This window comes from Microtus oregoni, unplaced genomic scaffold (assembly GCF_018167655.1).
Source record: "Microtus oregoni isolate MIOR12 unplaced genomic scaffold, Mior012 000102F_ref0000329, whole genome shotgun sequence".
NCBI lineage: Eukaryota > Metazoa > Chordata > Mammalia > Rodentia > Cricetidae > Microtus > Microtus oregoni.
In genome coordinates this window covers 939,451-960,963 of record NW_024544716.1, presented here as the reverse complement: position 1 = coordinate 960,963, position 21,513 = coordinate 939,451, and the positions used below count along the sequence as shown (strand labels likewise).

Sequence of the window (21,513 nt, the reverse complement as noted above, 5' to 3'; positions counted from 1 at the left end):
AGGAGATCTTATCTATTTCCCCTTCCAAGGGATCTATGCATGTTTTTCATAGGGTTCTTCTTGTTACTTAACTTCTCTGGGGTCATTGATTATAGGCTCCTTATTATTTGCTTTAGAGCTAGTATTCACCTATGAGTGGGTTCTTACCATGCTCATCTTTCTGGGTCTGGCTACCTCACTCAGGATGGTTTCTTCTAGTTCCATCCATTTGCATGCAAACTTTAAGGTATCACTTTTTTTAATCACTGAGTAGTATTCCATTGTGCAAATGTACCCCCATTTTCTTGTTCCATTCTTTAAGTGAGGGGCATCTACATTTGTTTCCAGGTTCTGACTGTTACAAATAATGTTGCTATAAACATGGTTGAACAAATGTCTTTCAATATGGTTTAGCATCCTTTGGGTGGTATTGTTGGGCCTTGCGGTAAGTTGATTCCCAATTTTCTGAAAAACTGCCATACTGATTTCCACAGTGGTTGTACAAATTTGCATTCCCACCAGCAGTGGAGGAGTGTTCCCCTTACTCCACATCCTTTCCAGCATAAGCTATTATTGGTGTTTTTGATTTTAGCTATTCTGACGGGTGTAAGATGGTATCTCAGAGTCATTTTGATTTGTGTTCTCCTGATGGCTAAGGATGTTGAACATTCCTTTAAGTGTCTTTCAGCCACTTGAAATTCTGTTGAGAATTCTATGTTTAGATCTGTACCCCATTTTTTATTTGGATTATTTGATATTTTGATGTCTATTTTCTTGAATTTCTTATATATTTTGGAGATCAGTCCTCTGTCTGATGTGGGGTTGGTGAAGATCTTTTCCCATTCAGTAGGCTGTCTTTTTGTCTTATTGACTGTGTCCTTTGTCTTATAGAAGCTTCTCAATTTAAGGGGGTCTAATTTAAATTATTGTTGTTCTCAGTGTCTGTGCTACTGATGTTAAATTTAGGAAGTGATCTCCTGTGCCCATGTATTGAAGGTTACTTTTTTTTTGTTACTTATTTTTTTTTATTGCGAAAAGAAAAAAAAAACATAAACAAAAAACAAGTTTCCACCTCCTCCCAGCCTCCCATTTCCCTTCCCCTCCTCCCACCCTTCTCCCCCTCCCCCCACTTTTCTCCCCCTCCCTCTCCAGTCCACAGAGCAGTCCGGGTTCCCTGCCCTGTGGTAAGTCCTAGGTCCTCTCCGTCCATATCTAGGAAGGTGAACATCCAAACTGGCTAGGCTCCCACAAAGCCAGCACATTAAGTAGGATCAAAACCCCCTGCCATTGTCCTTGGTGTCTCATCAGCCCTCATTGTTCGCCATGTTCAGAGAGTCCGGTTTTATCCCATGCTTTTTCGGTCACAGTCCAGCTGGCCTTGGTGAGCTCCCCGTAGATCAGCTCCTCTGTCTCAGTGGGTGGATGCACGCCTCGTGGTCCCGAATTCTTTGCTCATGTTCTCCCTCCTTCTGCTCCTCCTTGGGACCTTGGGAGCTCAGTCCAGTGCTCCTGTGTGGGTCACTGTCTCGATCTCTATCCATCACCAGATGAAGATTCTATGATGATATGCAAGATATTCGTCAGTATTGCTCTAGGATAGGGTCATTTCAGGTTCCCAATCCTCAGCTGCCCAAGGAACTAACTGGGAACCTCATCTTGGGCACTAGGGAGCCCCTCTAGGGTCAAGTCGCTTGCCCACCCTAAAGTGGCTCCCTTGAAGGTTACTTTTAACTTTCTCTTCTATCAGGTTCAGTGTGGTCAGATTTATATTGAGGTGTTTAATCAATTTGGACTTGAGTTTTGTGAATGGAGATAGATTTGGATCTATTTTCATTCTTCTATATGTTGACATCAAGTTATGCCAGCACCATAACTTGTTGAAGATGCTTTCTCTTTTCCATTGCATAATTTTAGCTTCTTTGTCAAAAAACAGGAATTCCTAGGTGTGTGGATTAATACCCAGGTCTTCATTTCAATTCCATTGGTCTACCTCTCTGTTTTCATGCCAATATCAAGCTGTTTTCATTGCCATAGCTCTATAATAGAGCTTGATGTCAGGGATAGTGATGCCCCTGGAAGTTCATTTATTATACAACATTGCTTTTGCTATCCTGTTTTTTTTTTCCATATGAAGTTGAGTATTGTTCTTTCGAGGTCTGTGAAGAATTGCGTTGGGATTTTGATGGAGATTGCATTGAATCTGTAGATTGATTTTGGTAGGACTGCCGTTTTTACTATGTTGATCCTACCTATCCAAGAGTGTGGGAGATCTTTCCATTTTCTGATATCTCTTTCAGTTTCTTTCTTCAAAGACTTTAACTTCTTGTAGAACAGGTCTTTCACTTCTTTGGTTAGTGTTACCCTGAGATAATTTATGTTATTTGTTGTTATTGTGAATGGCGATATTTCTCTGATTTCTTTCTCAGCTTTTTTTATCATTTGTATCTATCAGGAGGGCTACTGATTTTTTTTTGAGTTGATCTTGTATTATGCCACATTACTGAAAATGTTTTTCAGCTGTTGGTGTTCCCTGGTAGAATTCTTGGGATCACTTATGAATAGATATGGAGAGAGTGGACAGCCTTGTCTTATTCCTGTTTTTAGTGCAATCACTTAGAATTTCTTTCTGTTTATTTCAATGTTGGCTGTTGACTTGCTGTTTTTTGCATTTATTATGTTTAGATATGTTTCTTGTTGAACAGGTCTTTCATTTCTTTGACTAGTGTTACCCAAAGATATTTTGTGTTATTTGTGGCTGTTGTGAAGGTTGATACTTCTCTGATTGCCTCAGATTCTTTATTATTTGTATATAGCAGGGCTACTGATTCTTTGAGTTGTTCTTGTTTTCTGTCACATTTTTGAAGGTATTTATCATCTGTAGAAGTTCCCTAGTAGAGTCTTTGGTATCAGTTATGTATATTATCATATCATCTGCAAATAACAAAAATTTGACTTCTTGCTTTTCAGTTTGAATCCCCTTGATCCCCTTTTGTCTTATTGCTCTAGCCAGAACTTCAAGAACTTTGTTGGATAGATATTGAGAGAGTTGACAGCCTCATCTTGTTCCTGATTTTAGTGGGATTGCTTTGGGTTTCTCTCCATTTAATATGATGTTGGTTGTTGGATTGCTATATATTGACTTTATTATGTTTAGGTATATTCCTTGTATCCCTGATCTCTCCAAGACCTTTATCATGAAGGGCTATTAGATTTTGTTGGATCCTTTTAAAGCAGCTGATGAGATGATCATATGGTTTTTTTCTTTCAATTCATTTGTATAGTGGATTACATTTATAGATTTTCATATGCTGAACCATCCCTGCATCTCTGGGATAAGGCCAACTTGATCTTGGTGAAAGATTTTTTTTTTTGATATATTCTTGGATTCAGTTTGTCAGCATTTTATTGAGTGTTTTTGCATCTATATTCATGCATGAGATTGGTCTGTAATTCTCTTTCTTGGTTGAGTCTTTGTGTGGTTTTGGTATTAGGGTAACTATAGTGATGGAGGAAGGTCATTGGTTAAAAAATAAAGAAACTGCCTTTGCCCATTTTATTGGTTAGAACATAGGTGGGTGGAGTAAACAGAACAGAATGCTGGGAGGAAGAGGAAGTGAGCTCAGACTCGACAGCTCTGCTCTCTGGAGCAGAGGCCATGCTCCCCTCTCCCAGGCAAAAGCATGAAGCTCAGACCCAGGATGGACGTAGGCTAGAATCTTTCCCAGTAAGACTGATGCTACACAGATTATTAGAGATGGGTTGATCGGGATATGAGAATTAGCCTGTAAGGGCTAGAGTTGATGGGCCAAGCAGTGTTTAAAAGTAAACAGTGTCCGTGTAATTATTTCGAGGCGTAAGCTAGCAGGTGGCTGGGGTGCTGAGGACGCAGCCCCGCCGCTCCTAATACTACACTGTAGCCTCATCAAAAGTGTTTAGCAGTGTTCCTTCTGTTTCTATTTTGTGGAACACTTTGAAGAGTATAAGTATTAGCTCTTCTCTGAAGTTCTGGTAGAATTCTGCACTGTTCCTGGGCTTCTTTTGGTTGGGAGGCTTTTGATGAAAGCTTCTATTTCTTTGTAGGTTATAGGTCTATTGTTCACCTGGTCCTGATTTAATTTTGGTATGTGATACCTATCCAGAAAATTGTCAATTTCTTTTACATTTTCCAATTTTGTGGAGTATAGATTTTTGTAGTATTACCTAATGATTCTCTGCATTTCCTCAGTGTCTGTTGTATTGTCCTTTTCAATTCTGGTTTTGTTAATTTTGTTTTTTTCAGTGTTTATTATATTTTTTATTACTTTAAAAATATACCAATCTAATTCTAAATTTTCTTTAGAAGAAATTCCCACTTCTTCCCCTCCTCTCGCTTCCCTCCCAACCCCCCTACTCTCCTCCTCACCGCCTCCAGTCCTAAGAGAGGGCAAGGCACCCTATTCTGTGGGAAGTCCAAGGCCTTCCTCACTACATCCAGGCTGAGCAAAGTATGCATCCAAAGAGAGTAGGATCCCCAAAAGCCAATACATGCAGTAGAGACAAATCCCAGTGGCATTGTTATTGGTCCCTCGGTCTGCCCCAACTGTCAACCACATTTAGAGGGACCAGTTTGAGCCCATGCTTGTTCATTCCCAGTCTAGCTGGAGTTGGTGAGCTCCCATTAGCTCAGGCACACTGCCTCAGTTTGTGAACCCCTCATGGTCCTAACTTCCTTGCTCATATTCTCCCCCCTTCTGCTCTTCAACTGGACCTTGGGACCTCAGTCCAGTGCTCCAATGTGGGTTTCTGTCTGTCTCCATCTATCGCCAGATGAAGGTTCTATGGTGATATTCAAGATAATCATCAGTCTGACTATAGGACAAGGCCAGTTCAGGCACCATCTCTTCCACCGCCCAGTGTCCTAGCTGGGGTCATCCCTATGGACTCCTGGGAAACCCTCCAGAGCCAAACCTCTTGCCAACCCCAAAGTGGCTCCGTCAATTAAGATATCTCCTTCCCTACTCCCATATCCATCCTTCCTCCATCTCAACCATCCCATTCCACTAAGCTATCTCCAAACCTCCTTTTCTCCCCTTTCCCTCCCTCTCTCCCCTTCTCTCTCTCCTTTGTCCCCATGTTCCCAACTTTTGCTAGGCGATCTTGTCTGCTTTCAGTTTCCAGGTAGATCTCTCTCTATATGGTTTTCTTTGGGTTCCCCTTATTACTTAGCTTATCTAGGATCATGAACTATAGGCTCAATGTCCTTTCTTTATGGCTAGAATCCATGAATGAGTGAATAAATACCATATTCATCTTTTTGGGTCTGTGTTATCTCACCCAGTATAGTGTTTTCGAGTTCCATCCATTTGCATGCAAAATCAAGATATCATTGTTTTTTTACCACTGAGTAGCACTCTAATATGTATATGTGCCACATTTTCTTTATCCATTCTTCCATTGTTGGGCATCTAGGTTGTTTCCAGGTTCTGGCTATTACAAACAATGCTGCTATAAGCATAGTTGAACAAATGCTTTTATAGTATGATTGGACATCTTTTGGGTATATTCTCAAGAGTGGTATTGCTGCATCCTGAAGTGGGTTGATTCCCAATTTTCTGAGAAACCACCACACTGATTTCCAAAGTGATTTCACGAGTTTGCATTCCCACCAGCAATGGAGGAGTGTTCCCCTTACTTTACATCCTCTCCAGCATATGCTGTCATCGGTGTTTTTTTATCTTAGTCATTCTGACAGGTGTAAGGTGGTATTTCAAAGTTGTTTTGATTTGCATTTCTCTGATAGCTAAGGAAGTTGAACATGTCCTTAAGTAACTTTTGGCCATTTGAATTTCTTCTGTTGAGAATTCTCTGTTTAGTTTAGTACCCCATTTTTTAATTTGGTTATTTAGAATTTTAATGTCTGGTTTCTTGAGTTCTTTATATATTTTGGAGACCAGTCTTTTGTCTGGTTTGGGATTTGTGAAGTTCTTATCCCATTCAGTAGATTATCTTTTTTTCCCTATTGACTGTGTCCTTTGCTTTACAGAAGCTTCTCAGTTTCAGGAGGTCCCATTTATTCATTTTTGCTCTTATTGTCTGTACTACTGGGGTTATATGTAGGAGATGGTCTCGTGTGTCTATGCATTGCAGACTACTTCTCTTCTATCAGGATCATTGTGATCAGATTTATATTGAGGTCTTTAATCCATTTGGACTTAGTTTTGTGCATGGTGATAGATATGGATCTATTTTCATTCTTCTACAGATTGACATCCAGTTATGCCAGTACCATTTGTTGAAGAAGCTTTCTTTCTTCCATTGTATACTTTTAGCTCCTTTGTCGAAAATCAGGTGTTCATAGGTTTGTGGGTTAATATTCAGGTCTTCAATTCGATTCCATTGGTCAACATCTCTGTTTTTATGCCAATACCAAGCTGTTTTCATTACTGTAGCTCTGTATTAGAGTTTGAAGTCAGGTACGATAATGCCTCCAGAAGTACTTTTATTGTATAGGATTGTTTTGGCTATTCTGGGTTTTTTGTTTTTCCATATAAAGTTGATTATTGTTCTCTAAAGGTCTGTGAAGAATTTCATTGGGATTTTGATGGGGATTGCATCGACTCTATTGATTGCTTTTGGTAGAATTGCCATTTTTACTATGTTGATCCTCTCAATCCAAGAGCATGGGAGATCCATTTTCTGTTATCCTTTTCAATTTCTTTCTTCAAAGACTTAAAGTTCTTGTCAAATAGATCTTTCTTTTCTTTTTTTTTTTTTAGACTTAGAGTGTTGGCACGTGGTACATTTTTTTTTAAATTTATTTATTTATTAAGGATTTCTGCCTCCTCCCTGCCACCGCCTCCCATTTCCCTCCCCCTCCCCCGATCAAGTCCCTCTCCCTCATCAGCTCGAAGAGCAATCAGGGTTCCCTGACCTGTGGGAAGTCCAAGGACTGCCCACCTCCATCCAGGTCTAGTAAGGTGAGCGTCCAAACTACCTAGGCTCCCCCAAAGCCAGTACGTGCTGTAGGACAAATAGATCTTTCATTTCCTTGGTTAGAGTTACCTTAAGATACTTTATGCTATTTGTGGCTATCGTGAAAGGTGATGCTTCTCTGATTTCCCTCTCTGATTCTTTATCCTTTGTGTATAGGAGGGCAACTGCCACATTACTTAAGGTGTTTATCAGCTGTAGGAGTTCTTTGGTAGAGTTTTTGGGGTCACTTCTGTACACTATCATATCATCTGCAAATATCAAAAGTTTGACTTCTTCCTTCCCAATTTGAATCCCCTTGATCTCCTTATGTTGTCTTATTGCCATTGCTATAACTTCAAGCACTATATTGACGAGGTATGGAGAGAGTGAACAGCCTTGTCTTGTTACTGATTTTAGTGGAATGGCTTTGAGTTTCTCTCCATTTAATTTGATGTTAGCTGTTGGCTTGCTGTATATTGCTTTGTTACCAATTATGTGATCAAGTTTTGAGAAGGTTCCATGCGATGCTGAGAAGAAGGTATATTCTTTTCTGTTTGGGTGGAATGTTCTATAGATATCTGTTAAGTCCTTTTGGTTCATTACATCTGTTAGTTTTTTTATTTTTCTGTTAAGCTTCTGTTTGGTTGACCTGTCCATTAGTGAGAGAGCAGTGTTGAAATCTCCTACTATTAGAGTGTGGGATTTGATGTATGCTATAGGTGAGGGAGGTAGGAAGAGGCAGTGGAGGGAGAATTCTTTTAATTTGGGATATATTTCCATAAGGATTTCATTGCTGTTCTTGGTAGAAACATCTAACTGTGAGCTGATCATAGATAGACTCTCCCTCCACTGCCTCTTCCTACCTCCCTCACCTATAGCTCCATTCCTCCAAATCCCTTAACTCTAGGGCTTGCTGTTTGATGCTCATATCTCTCCTACTCAATATGAGGGAAAACACCAGGTCCCTCAACTTCAGAATGATCCTGACAAAACCACCTATTCTTTCCCTCCCCCTGCTCCACTTGTGGTGTTTATGACAACCAAGCCTAATCATGCCTCTGTTGTTCTCTGACTACTAAAGTACCCTAACTCCACCTGTGAGGCAGACTCCATTTTAGAAACCACTTGCCTGACCTGCTGTGAATACAGAGCTGCCCCTATTCAGCATCCTTGCCTTGTCTTCCCCATCTCTGTGCTTCCATTCCTCACTCAGTGTAATCAGATCTGAGGCAGAATGGGTAGAGGTGTGGGGACCTAAGAAAATCGACTTGGCCTCATAGACTCCATTTTGAAAAAGGGCCTCCATCTTTAGACATCTGGTAACCAGGGGTTGAATTCAGTTCCAGAAAAAAAAAACAACAAAATGTGCAGTGGCAGAGAAACTTAAACACTGACCCCTAGACACAGCCAATTAGAAGATAGGACAATGAACTTTACAAGGTCCGGATGGTCAGATATCCTGTTGGCATTTGTGTCTTTGGGCAATAGCCTGACCAATGATTTTAAAAATCACCTGGCCCCATATCCTCGACCCAATCCTGAAATGCCAAGACATGGAACTCCCTGCTTGTGGTTGTTCCCCTTAAAAACTTACCCTTCTCTGAGTTTGGGGTCATATTTTTTCCATCTGCTGTGTTGGAGTGTTGGGTTGCAGACCAGGCTTGAGCTTGTCAATAAAGACCCTTGTGTGTTTGCACTGGAAACCAAGTCCTTGCTGGTCTCATTGAGGGTCTTATGACATGGGTATAACACAAGAAGATGGCCAAGTTTGAGATCTAAAGTTCTTATCAGTAAAGCTGTGTCTTCCTGCATAAAAGAGGTGGAGACAATGTCTCTTATCTACAGCTAAAGAATCCTGAGGAAGAGATACATCCCTAAAATAATCCAAGCAACAACATTTATTTTGTTAAATTTATTTATTTTACATCCCAATCACAATTTCTCCCCCCCTCTACTCTTCCTATCTCCCCCCACCTCTCCTCTGCCCCCACCCATCTACTCTGTTTCTGTTCTGGAATGGGTATCAACAAAGCATGGTGTATCAAGTTGCTGTAGACTAGCTCCTCACATTGCCTTTTGTAATAAAGAGAAACTTCCAAGGCAAAAAGAAAAAAAAACCCAAAGATTCCTGAACATCCCTTACTGTAGCTTTGTCAAATTTTACACTTCATCCTGTTTTAGGAGTCATCCCTACACACCACTCCACTGCCTTCTGTAACTGCTTTCTAAATGTTTCCACCAATGCAGTTTTAAAAATTAAATTGTTTTTAAAAACTATCTTTTTTCATTTTACATACCAATCTCAGTTCCTACTCCCTTCCCTCCTCCCAGCCCCATCAGAGAGGGTAAGGTTTCCCATGGGAGGTCAACAAAGTAAGGCCTCCCCACTATATTTAGGCTGAGTAAGTGTCCTTCCAAAGTGAATGGGTTCCAAAAGCTGCATTTTTTCAGAGCCATGATTTGTAACTTTCTTTGTTCTGTTACTGCTCTGAAACTGCTTCCATGTGGGGACATGGAACCTAGGTTAACTGGACTCTGTGTTTCCTGGGAAACAAAATCAAATTTTGCTCCAGAATGGTCTTTCATCCCTTTTGAGGTAAGAGCTGTAATTTTTGCATTAACAGAACACTGAAGGCAGGTCATTAACGATCAGGAATGAGGACTAGTGGTCATGGTGCAGGAGCAGGACCTCTCAAAATGCTGGCCTGAACAAGACATTGCCTATTATTGAGTGGGGATAGAGTAATGGGGGAGCCTACAGTATCTCCATTCCATCTTGACTCAAGGTCAGAGACTTCAAGTTTGTTCTTGCTCCTCAAGGCCAAATAACAGGATGTCTGACCAAAGATGTGGTTATTAGATGTTTTGCGAATTAAGGAGGTGATTATGCTTGTTTGTTCTTTGAACCATGGTAAGAACCTCTTTCACTTTGGGTATAAAAGGGCTTTGAGAAATGAACTTGGGGCTGCTGCAGTATTCACTGAAGCTCTCCTGATTCTATCTTCTGTCTTTTATCTCTTTCTTAGTCCTCAGGCCCCTTTCTGGTGCTGTTCAACAGGTCGGCAGGTTCACACAGCGTGAGAGCACCATGGGGTAGACAAAGGCATGGGGCCATCTTGTTATAGCAGCAAGGCCTTGTGCTACCCTTCAGGATGTGCTCAACCCTGATTGGTCCAATGGTGACTAGTAGCTGTGCTCTGAGAGTCTGCCCCAGGCCAGTCCACTCGTAGGAACATGAAGTGACACATTGGGGGATGCTGGCCACTGAGCTCAACCACACTAGTGACAGCCTGGACAGCCATCCTCGGAGAGGTGGATGGTGGGACAGATAACTTCCCCTCTCCTACCTTTCTGATTAGGGTTCAAGAAGTCCTGGGTGTGGAACTCTGTCAGAATTGGCCCCAATACCAACCTGAACACATGGCATAAGTGAAAAAGTAGGAGGAGCCTTGGGACGGGGAATCTGAGGGCACAGCCTCTCTTCTAAACAGAGTTTGTCCAGGTTTGTTCCCCAGGGGCCTGGGAAGAAAACTCACCAGAGGTGCTTTTGTTGTGGGCTAGGCTGATGATCCCCGTGGCCTCTCATGGGTCATTTTAAATTAGAGTCAAAATTTGAGTGCTTACTAAGTGAAGTCATCTGCTAACAACGCAGTCAGGCAGTGGCCACTGGGAGAAACCATGAGGCAGGACTGATGCCCCCTGCCTTCCTTTTTTTTATTTCTATTTATTGATTGATTGATTGATTATTTATTTATTTATTTATTATGTATACAATATTCTGTCTTTGTGTATGCCTGCAGGCCAGGAGAGGGCACCAGACCTCATTACAGATGGTTGCGAACCACCATGTGGTTGCTGGGAATTGAACTCAGGACCTTTGGAAGAGCAGGCAATGCTCTTAACCTCTGAGCCATCTCTCCAGCCCCGCCCCCTGCCTTCCTTAAATGTGTGTTCAGAGGCCTTCCTTGGAGATGCATGAAAAATATCAGTGTACCTGGATCCGGTATTAACAGCAAACTGAAGAAAGGATTCTACCCGAGTCCAGCTCATTCAGACAATTGGAGCTCCTTGCAGAAGTGTGGGTGTGGAGTGACTTACAAGAAGGGGTGACTCATGGCAGTTGCATCGCGATGCCTGTCCCAGCACTGGCTTCAGCTGAAAAAAGTTGCATTTCTGGAGCTCTCTGACAACCTGGATATCATGCCCTGCTGGCCATTGTGGTTCATAGACATCCCAGCTCGGTACGACTATTTATGGCTCCTCCCTCTGAGAGCCTCCTTCCTAAAAGCCTGAAATGATCTGAGATCCTCAAGTGCAAAGGCCACTGAAGCGTCATATTGGCTTAGACTCATGAATAAGGAAATGTCGGCCTTTTTGATCATTGAGGCAGAAGCTACTATGGTGCCCTCATTTCTTTACTCTTGCTGTAATAAGACACCATGAGAAGGCAAGAAACTTGTAAAGGAGAGAGTTTAATTTAGTTTTACAGTTTATGGAATTAGTGTCCTTGATGGTAGGAACAGCTAAGAGCATGCTTTGACCTACAAGTAGGAGGCAGAGAGGCAATCACTGGGAAATGCATGGGCTTTTGAGACTGCCAAACTCACCCCTAGTGACACACCTGCTCAAACAAGGCCACACCTCCTAATCCTTCTCAAAGAGTTCCATGGACTGAGGACCAAGTAATGACACAGGAGACTATGGGAACTGTTCTCCTTCAATCACTTCAGAGATCCTTAGCATTATCACAAGAACAGAAAAAGTTATTGAGGGCAAAAGAGGTGACAGTCACTGTGGGTTAAGGTGAGCAGTGTGGGAACTGTTTCTTGTTCACCGGGAACAGTCGTGAACATGTATATAAGTCTGTGCTCTGGGTTTGAGTTTTGTCCCTACACTCTAGGAAGCTGTTCTTTTTGCAACCTAAGGAACTCATATGTACCTATGTTGGTTTCATTTCCAGTTGTTGGATTGAGATTTTCCCAGGACCTGTCAGGAGAGGAGCAAGGCAGCTGCTCTGCCTCACTTCTAGGCCAGCCCCTTCAGAAAAAGAGCCTCAGGAGAAAGTAGGTGTTACTTCTTACTAAGGTTGTGTGGGCTTGACCCTGTAAAATTAGCCTCTTCTGGCCTCGCAAGGGACCCAGCAGGCACACAAATCTTATCTTAGAAAGCACAGAGAAGTATCTGTGCTATGTTTTTTTTTCTTTTGTTGTTGGAAATGCCTGTTTTCCAAAGGTCACAGCATTTGCATGCAACCTGCTTGCTCCATATCATGACGGCATCTGTTTTTAATTAAGAACTGAATGTGCTGGGGAGGAATTCTGATTTCTGCTAGCAGAAGAGGTCAAGAAACAATCTGAACAGATCATAACAGCGATCAAATGCTGCCAGAAAACAAAGTTGGAACCACCCACTTGGATGCAGACAGCAATGTCAAGGTCATTGCCATTGGTCTCAATTCTAAGGGTAGAGTTGGGCATGAACTAAGCTCTTTAATGCTCCCAAACCCTTTCTCAGAAAAGGATATGATGAAAATAATGGGTAGAATTTGGGCAGGATGCTTTCTGAGTTTTGAACACTTGACACCACCCCTGCTTAGGGAACAGCATTCACAGAGTGCAATGCATCCTAATAGGGACATACAAAATTCCAGGTCATGCCTCTGGGCAGCTAAAAACCCTCATGCACCAACTTTTGGCAGTTGTACCACAGAGGTCACCCACTACAAGATACTCAGAAACTCCTATGGTTCACTAAATATGAGCAAAGTCCACAGACTATTCCAAGTGAGATCTGCCCAGGCCACAGCAACTTAGCACTGTGCTCTCCGCTCTTGGGCATGACATGAATATGATCTGTGCCTCAGTGCAGAAGAGAGATTCTGAGAAAAAGAAACATGGGGATATTTCTCACCCTGAAAGGGTGTCCAGTACCTTGGGCTTGTCTGAAATACCTCTGCAAAGATCATATACCTTCCGGTGCCACACAAATTCTACCCCTTCTGCTTTCCTACAGAAACCAAGAGCCAGTATCCTGCCCTTGGCCTTTAGGGCATCTGCTCTCAGGTAAGCACCTGTTTGAGGACATGTCACAGGGGAGAGAAGTGTCTCCATGCTTTTTGTCTTCTTCTATTGTCCCAAGAAGTAGAGCCATCCACCTCCACCGGTAGTGCCCAGTTCCCCCCATGTTCAGCTGTGCCTTTCCTTTGCATGAGATTCAGCAAACTCTCAGAAGCAATGCCCTTGCCACCTGGGGCAGCACCCTGATTTTGCAAACTGCTTCCACACTGAAAGGAGCCCAGAAGAGGCAGGGAGGGGGATGAAGGCATGCCTTCCATGATTCTTTTGCTGCCTGCAGCTCAAAATAAATGCACACTGGTATCTTCCCAGATTGATGGCAAGGCCTTCTCCCTGTTTGATGGTGTTTGCATACTGGTATCTTCCCAGATTGATGGCAAGGTCCTTCCCCCTGTCTGATGGTGTGTGGACACTGGTATCTTCCCAGATTGATGGCAAGACCCTTCCCCCTGATGGTGATTGGTGACAGGCCTTCTGTAGATTTTGTCATAGGGACAGGCTTTCAGCATGCACTTAAGTGCAGCTAGAAAGAAGTCCCCATCATAGGAGGACCCAGAGAGCAACAGCCCCTGCAGAGCTGGAAGAGGCCTCACTGGGACCCCACTCTCTATTATCTGATGAGTACTCACTGCAAATGCATTTTCCTCTAGTCCCTGAGCAATAGCTGAGGAACTGAAGCCCAGGACACATCAAGGAAGGGAAAGGGGCCGGGCACAAAGCCCATCGATCCTCAGAAGAAGCCTGACAGAGGGAAGAATGCAGTGTCTGACTCTTCAAAGCCAGCTCGCCATGTCCTCACAAGGAATCCTGTGGCCAAAGACGTCAGACTCCAAAAAGAGAAAATTACAGATATTGAAGTGACCTGTTCCCAAGCTTAAGTTGTAGGATTGTCATCCACTTGTCATAGCTGATGGAAACAACTGCTGAACACCTTGATTTCCTTACAGAATCTGAGCATCCTGTTAGATGCACTCCACAACACCAAGGTCATAGATAGTTGTCTGGAGACAAAGTGTAGAGCCGGGCGTACACTATCACGGTCCTAGGGAAATGCAAATGGAGACAGCAGGGATACAAGGAACATATCTAAACATATTAAAGGCGATACACAGCAAGCCAACAGCCAACATCAAATTAAATGGAGAGAAACTCAAAGTGATTTCACTAAAGTCAGGAACAAGACAAGGCTGTCGACACTCTCCATATGTATTTAATATAGTCCCTGAAGTTCTGGCTAGAGGAGTAAGACAACAAAAGGAGATCAAGGGGATTCCAATTGGAAAGGAAGAAGTCAAACTTGCACTGTTTGCAGATGATATGATAGTATACATAAGTGACCCCAAAAACTCTACCAGGGAATTTCTACAGCTGATAAATACCTTCAGTAATGTGGCAGGATAAAAAATCAACTCAATAACATCAGTAGCCCTCCTATATACAAATGATAAAGAAGCTGAGAGGGAATTCAGAGAAATATCACCTTTCACAGTAGCCACAAATAACATATCTCTGAGTAACACTATCCAAAGAAATGAAAGACCTATTTGACAAGAACTTTAAGTCTTTGAAGAAAGAAACAGAAGAAAATACTAGAAAAATGGAAAGATCTCTCATGCTCCTGGATAAATAGGATCAACATAGTAAAAATGGCAGTCCTACCAAAAGCAATCTATAGATTCAATGCAATACCCATAAAAATCCCAACACAATTCTTCACAGTCCTTGAAAGAACAATAATCAACTTCACATGGGAAAACAAACAAACGAACAAAAAACCCAGGGTAGCCAAAACAATCCTACACAATAAAGGAACTTCCGTAGGCATCACCATCCCTGACATCAAGCTCTATTATAGAGCTACAGTAATAAAAACAGCCTGGTATTGTCATTAAAAACAGACAGGTTGACCAATGGAATAGAATCAAAGAACTGGCTATCAATCCACACACCTATGAACACCTCTTATTTTTGACAAAGAAGCTAAAATTATACAATGGAAAAAAAGAAAGCATCTTCAACAAATGGTGCTAGCATAACTGGATGTCAACATGTAGAAGAATGTAAACAGATCCGTATCTACCCCCATGCACAAAACTCAAGTCCAAATGCATTAAAGACCTCAGTTCTGGCACCTTTAATTGAACCCTGAACGGAAGCCTTACAGGCTAGAACTTTAAGACTCCCACTTACTGGCTCCTGAACAGATTTCTAGTTCCCTTTCACTTATTGTGGAGACCTTTTTTTTTAAATGCTGAGGGGGTTCCTGGAGAGATGGCTCAGAGGTTAAGAGCACTGGCTGCTCTTCCAGAGGTCCTGATTTCAATTCCTAGCAACCACATGGTGGCTCACAACCATCTATAATAAGATCTTGTACCCTCTTCTGGTCGCAGGCATACATGCAGGCAGAACACTGTATAATAAATAAATCTTAAAAAATATCCTGAGAGGGGTCTCTAGAAGCTGAACTTTTAGGGACCCCATTACCTGTCACCTTGAACTATGTACTCAGGATTCAAAAGAAGTAGGCATAAAAACACCCCCGGAGAAAGAGGTGTCACTCATTTGGAACTGTTCCCATAGATGAAGCTTCCTGGAGGTACTGATCAGGAAATATCGCTGAAGGAACAGGAGATCTTTTTTGAGGGATGATCAGGAGACCCTAAAGCATCAACCTCACAAATAAGATTTCACCAAGTGTCCTTCAGACCCCGAGGACACTGACCCCCTTGTTGAACTGGTGAGTAGGATTGAATAAACCCCCTCAGAGAATACCCTAGAGAGGTCTCTTCTGGAAGCATCCCAGGGACACTTCCAGTATCGGCAACTTTTCAGAGAGTCCTCACCAGTAGAAAGCTACTGGTTTGAAGGACATAAATGCCCTGTTAAGGATGAATGATTTCCCTCCTTAACCCTCCTAAAATGTTCACTTTATGTAATTTTCTCTCTTACTAGAGGTCAAAAAAACTACAATGCAATGGGCAATTGTTCAGATTAGCAGTTCCATAGATGATACTGATACATCAGGCATAGAAAACTTTACCTTGAGGATATAACTGAAAGTCAAATGCAGACAAAAGAGGCTGCTGCTCTTTTACTTGGGGTCTAACAGAGAGGCAGTGAAACACTACAAACCTAATTGGTGTTCCTTGTTACTTCTAATGAACCATTTAACAAGACCCCCTGAGAACGCAGCAAGGACCAATGATGTTTCTGCCACAATCTCCAAAAGGCTTTCTTTACTATGACTCCTGGAAGCTAAAGGGTTAAATTTTGCTCTAAAACTCCCTAGACCCTGCTCCAGGGAGCTCAGCTGCCCCCACTGCTCCTCACTTGGGTGCAAAACAGGTTTCCCTGACAGACAGACAGACAACTCTGCACCTACAGGCTATCAAACTCCTCACGCTGATTCCCCAAACTTTGTAGAGGATTTCTCTAGGCTGTTTCTCCTATCACTGCAAATCTGTCTCTCCTTCTCTTTATCTCTATATGGATGAAGTTATCCAAGCAGACACATGGGGCAGCCACAGCTCTGGATGGAGGGTATAGCTATAAGTGGGGCTCTTCTTCTGGGGATAACACAGAAGCTTGGAGGCACTTCTGACTATCTTCTGCCCTGATAATGCCAGGACATCAGGCAGGTGCTGTTGTGAGGGCTGGGTGTGAATGAGGCTAAAGGTGGGCTCGCTGGTTCTTTGTTTTGGGGGAAGACGAGAGATATAGGATGTATTGGAGATGGAAAAGGCATATGGCCAAGGTGCGCGGGCTTGGCTGAGGTGGTAGAGCCAACCTCTAGTTCCTTGTGTATCTGCTTTTTGATGATAAGGTATGTCCCTACCATTTAATCATATTTTCTTTTTTTTTTTATTAAAAATTTCCACCTCCTCCACTCCTCCCATGTTCCTCCCCATTCCCCCACTCCCGCTCCCTCTCCAGTCCAAAGAGCAATCAGGATTCCCTGCCCTATGGGAAGTTCAAGGTCCTCCCCGCTCCATCCAGGTCTAGGAAGGTGAGCATCCAAACAGACTAGGCTCCCACAAAGCCAGTGCATGCAGTAGAATCAAAACCCAGTGCCATTGTCCTTGGCTTCTTAGTCAGCCCTCATTGTCAGCCATGTTAAGAGAGTCCGGTTTGATCACATGCTCCATCAGTCCTAGTCCAACTGGCCTTAGTGAGCGCCCATTAGATCAGCTCCATCATCTCAGTGGGTGGGAACACCCCTCACAGTCCTGACTTCCTTGCTCATGTTCTCTCTCCTTCTGCTCCTCATTTGGACCTTGGGTCTCTGTCTCTATCTCCATCCATCGCCAGATGAAGATTCTATGGTGATATGCAAGATATTCATCAGTGTGGCAATAGGATAGGGCCAGTTCAGGTGCCCTCTCTTCAGCTGCCCAAGGAACAAGCTGGGGACATCTCTTTGGATACCTGGGAACCCCTCTAGAGTCAAGTCTCTAGCCAACCCTAAGATGGCTCCCTTAATTAAGATATATACTTCCCTGCTCCCATATCCACCCTTCCTCCATCCCAACCATCCCATTCCCCCATGCTCTCCCCATCCTCCCCTCCTCACTTCTCTCTCCCCTTCTCCCCTAACACCCACCCTACCCCCACGCCGAATCTCCCAACTTTTGTCTGGCAATAATGTCTACTTCCAATATCCAGGAGGATAACTACACGTTTTTCTTTGGGTTCACCTTATTTAGCTTCTCTAGGATCACGAATAGTAGGCTCAATGTCCTTTATTTATGACTAGAATCCACTTATGAGTGAGTACATACCATATTCATCTTTTTGGGTCTGGCTTACCTCACTCAGGATAGTGTTTTCTATTTCCATCCATTTGCATGCAAAATTCAAGATGTCATTGTTTTTTACTGCTGAGTAGTACTCTAATGCGTATATATTCCACACTTTCTTTATCCATTCTTTCATTGAAGGGCATCTAGGTTGTTTCCAGGTTCTGGCTATTACAAATAATGCTGCTATGAACATAGTTGAACAAATGCTTTTGTAGTATGATAGGGCATCTCTTGGGTCTATTCCCAAGAGTGGTATTGCTGGATCCTGGAGTAGGTTGATCCTGAATTTCTTGAGAAACCGCCACACTGATTTCCAAAGTGGTTGCACAAGTTTGCATTCCCACCAGCCATGGATGAGGGTACCCCTTCCTCCACAACCTCTCCAGCAAAGGCTATCATTGGTGTTTTTGATTTTAGCCATTCTGACAGGTGTAAGATGATATCTCAAAGTTGTTTTGATTTGCATTTCTCTGATCCCTAAGGAGGTTAAACATGACCTTAAATGTCTTGTGGCCATTTAAACTTCTTCTGTTGAGAATTCTCTGTTCATTTCAGTGCCCCATTTTTTAATTGGATCAATTAGCATTTTAAAATCTAGTTTCTTGAGTTCTTTATATATTTCCTCTTTTATAGGGATTCCAAGCTGGTATTTGCATTAAACCCAAGACCAGAGAGGATTTCAAGAATGCTAGAATCTGGGTTGGTGTCACTTGAGATGTTTTCTTCATATTTCATGTCCCATGGATGTTGCTGAAGGTCTTCAATGGAGGGCCTCCTGTCTGAGGCAACTGTGAGCATTTGGTGAATTAGGTTTTCAAGTTGCCCCAAGACGTGAGCTGGGATGTCATAGGTCCCATTGGTGATGATATTCCTCTTGGACTCTTTCAGGGTGCTTCCTCTGAAGGGGTGGTGCCCAGTGGTGATAAAATAGAACAACTTCCCAGACTTTGCACACCTGCCTTCTTCCCATCATAGCCTTCTCTCAGTACCAGTTCTGGGGCTGTAACTCTTAGTCCCACAGCGCCCTTGTAGCACAGTGCCAGCTCTACACCTGGTGGCAAGACCAAAGTCTCCCAGCTTCATATTGCCATCTGCATCTAGTAGGATATTTTGGGGCTTCAGGTCTCGATGGATGACGTCATGGTCATGGCAGTACTTGATGGCTGACACTTGCTGCCCGGATATTTTCTGCGACCTTTCGTCCTTTAGCCTGCCCATCCTTCATTAAAACTTGGACCTAATTTCTTCCCAGGGCATATTATGTTATAAAATGAGAATGTATTTATTTTACTAGAACTCTGAGAAGGCAAATGATATTAGGATGCTCTAATATTTTGAGTGTCACTGTCTGAAGGTGCTTTTCTCTGTTGTCTTCAACTTTTATGGCCACCGTGCATGCTGCCTGTGAGGCAATGATAGGCCAGTTTCACAGGGCCCAATGCACCTTGACCAATGGTTAATAGGACCCTTGTACTGGTTTTTCAGGCTAAATTTTTTGGGATGGAGGTCATTGAGCTATGATGTGCTAAGGTCATTTGTCAATCTGTTGTTTCATTGGTTAATCAATAAAGAAAACTGCTTGGTCTGATAGGTCAGAAAATTAGGTAGGTGGAGTAGACAGAACAGAATGCTGGGAAGAAGGGAAGTGAGCCAGACACCATGCCTCTCCTCTCTGGGCAGACATGATGAAGCTCCAGCCCAAGATAGACATACACTAGAATCTTCCCAGAAAGACAATACCTCTTGGTGCTACACAGATTATTAGATATGGGTTAGTCAAGATGTAAGAGTTAGCCAACAAGAGGCTAGATATAATGGACCAGGAAGTGTTTAAAAGAATACAATTTGTGTGTTGTTATTTCAGGTATAAAACTAGCCAGTGGCCGGGAGCTGGGAGGCCGGAAGCAGCCTGCAGCTCCTTACTACAAATGATGCCCAACGTGGATAACTGAATCCACAGAAAGCCTGAGAAAGCTTGGGAAAGAATAGAGTGAAAGAATAGAGTAAAGCATGTTTTCTTGGCAGCAATTATTGGGTCTGCTCTGCTTGCTAGAGGCAAGCAAGCAAGTGCTCTCATCTAAGAGAGGCTTCCTGACTGAGGTTTAGCTGCAAAACCCTGCACCTCTTAAGAGGTCCTGCTATGAAACACTTAAATGGTGTTGATAAAAGCTGACTGCATGCTTATTTGTTTTCAGCTGTAGCAGGAAAAAAAGTTGTGCTGTTTTGAAATGCTGGTGTTCTGGTCCAAACTTCCAGGGCAGACTCTGACTCTTTCAGACAGGCAGGCCAACTGAATGTGGTCTGTGAGCAGAATGCTGCAGCTTGCTTGCTGGCAAGGACCTTGAAATGCCACAAAGTTGTAGCAATAAAAATGGCTCCAGGGGTACCTCCTCCATGAGGCTGGAAAGCTAAGAAATGGGCTAGATCCAGCCACCAAAGCCATTAGCTAGATTTGGAAACAATAACTTCTCCAGTCTGTTGTTAGTACCAGATCTGGGGTACCCTAATATTTTCCGGGACATTGAAGGTCTTGGTGTCACACATTGCACTTGCAACATAGTGCAAGCTCTACACCTGGAGGCAAGGTCAAAGTCTACGAGCTGCACATTGCTCTCTGTATCTAGCAGGTTGTTTTGGGACCTCAGGTCTGGAGCGACAATGTCAAGGTCATTCTTGGCAGTGCTTGATGACTGACACACTCTGTCCAAGTGATTTTTGTGCCTTTTCCTCCTGAAGCCTGCCATCTTCTTATCAGCTGGAACAGGTAACCTTGAAGGACATGTTCTGTAATGAAATAAGAATGCTGGGGGCCTGGCGCAGAGCCTGCGTCTGGGCTCCCACTCCCATATCTCAGGCCAGCTAGTGGACTTCCCTGCCCTTCCTTCTTGTCTTGGAACAGGTCTTTCACCTCTGTTCACCTCCTCTGCCCATCTCTAAGCTGCAGAGATCAACTGGGGGATGGAAAGCAAAGCCCAGATTGGCTAAGTTTTCTGGTCACAGAAACCATGAAGACTATGAAAAGGATCAGCAAATAGTGTCCCTGGTGACTCAGGATTGCAATAGGTCCCTGGTGCCCCAAAACTGCAGATGTTAAGGGTAAAGAATAGACTGTAGTGTCTGAGAATTAAAGTGTAAAAAGCCACCATTTACCTCCTGGAAAAAGACACCCACATGGTTAATTCATGGGCTTCATCTTATCACCTGCTGAGGGTGCGAACATTTCAGCTGGGCATGGTGAAAAACACCTTTTTACCCACAGCCACTTGAGAGGCTGATGTGGAAGGGTCTCTTGAGCCCAAGAATTCAAGACCAGCCTGGACATTACAATGGTACCCCATCCCAAAAAAGGAGGGACATAGTCTTTGACAAAGTACACTTCCTTTGCCTCTTCTGTGTTTATTTCAGTCTTTTCAGTTTATGCAAAAGCTATGCATTTTCGGAGTGACAGAGGGGTGATGCATGAAAGGAAGATTGTGGTGGGGCATAGGGGTGGGTGGATAAATGTTTGCTTCCAAAATAAAAACACAGCAAAAGTTCCAACAGCCAGAAAACATCTTTGAAAATTAAAAAAAAAATGTTTTCAGGTTTCCAGAACCTGGAAGAGGCTAATGATGTTGGGATGCTGTTGCATTTTGAGTGTCACCGTCTCTGACATGATGGACTGAAGGTGCTTCTCTATGTTGTCGACAACTATAAAAGCCACCGGGTTG

At 43.0% G+C, this 21,513-nt stretch overlaps 1 pseudogene; it reads right to left on the bottom strand.

Annotated features, from left to right (window-relative positions):
• Window positions 1-19,021, bottom strand: part of LOC121443196 — a 37,975-nt pseudogene extending 18,954 nt beyond the window's left edge.
• Between the last annotated feature and the right edge of the window lie 2,492 nt (window positions 19,022-21,513).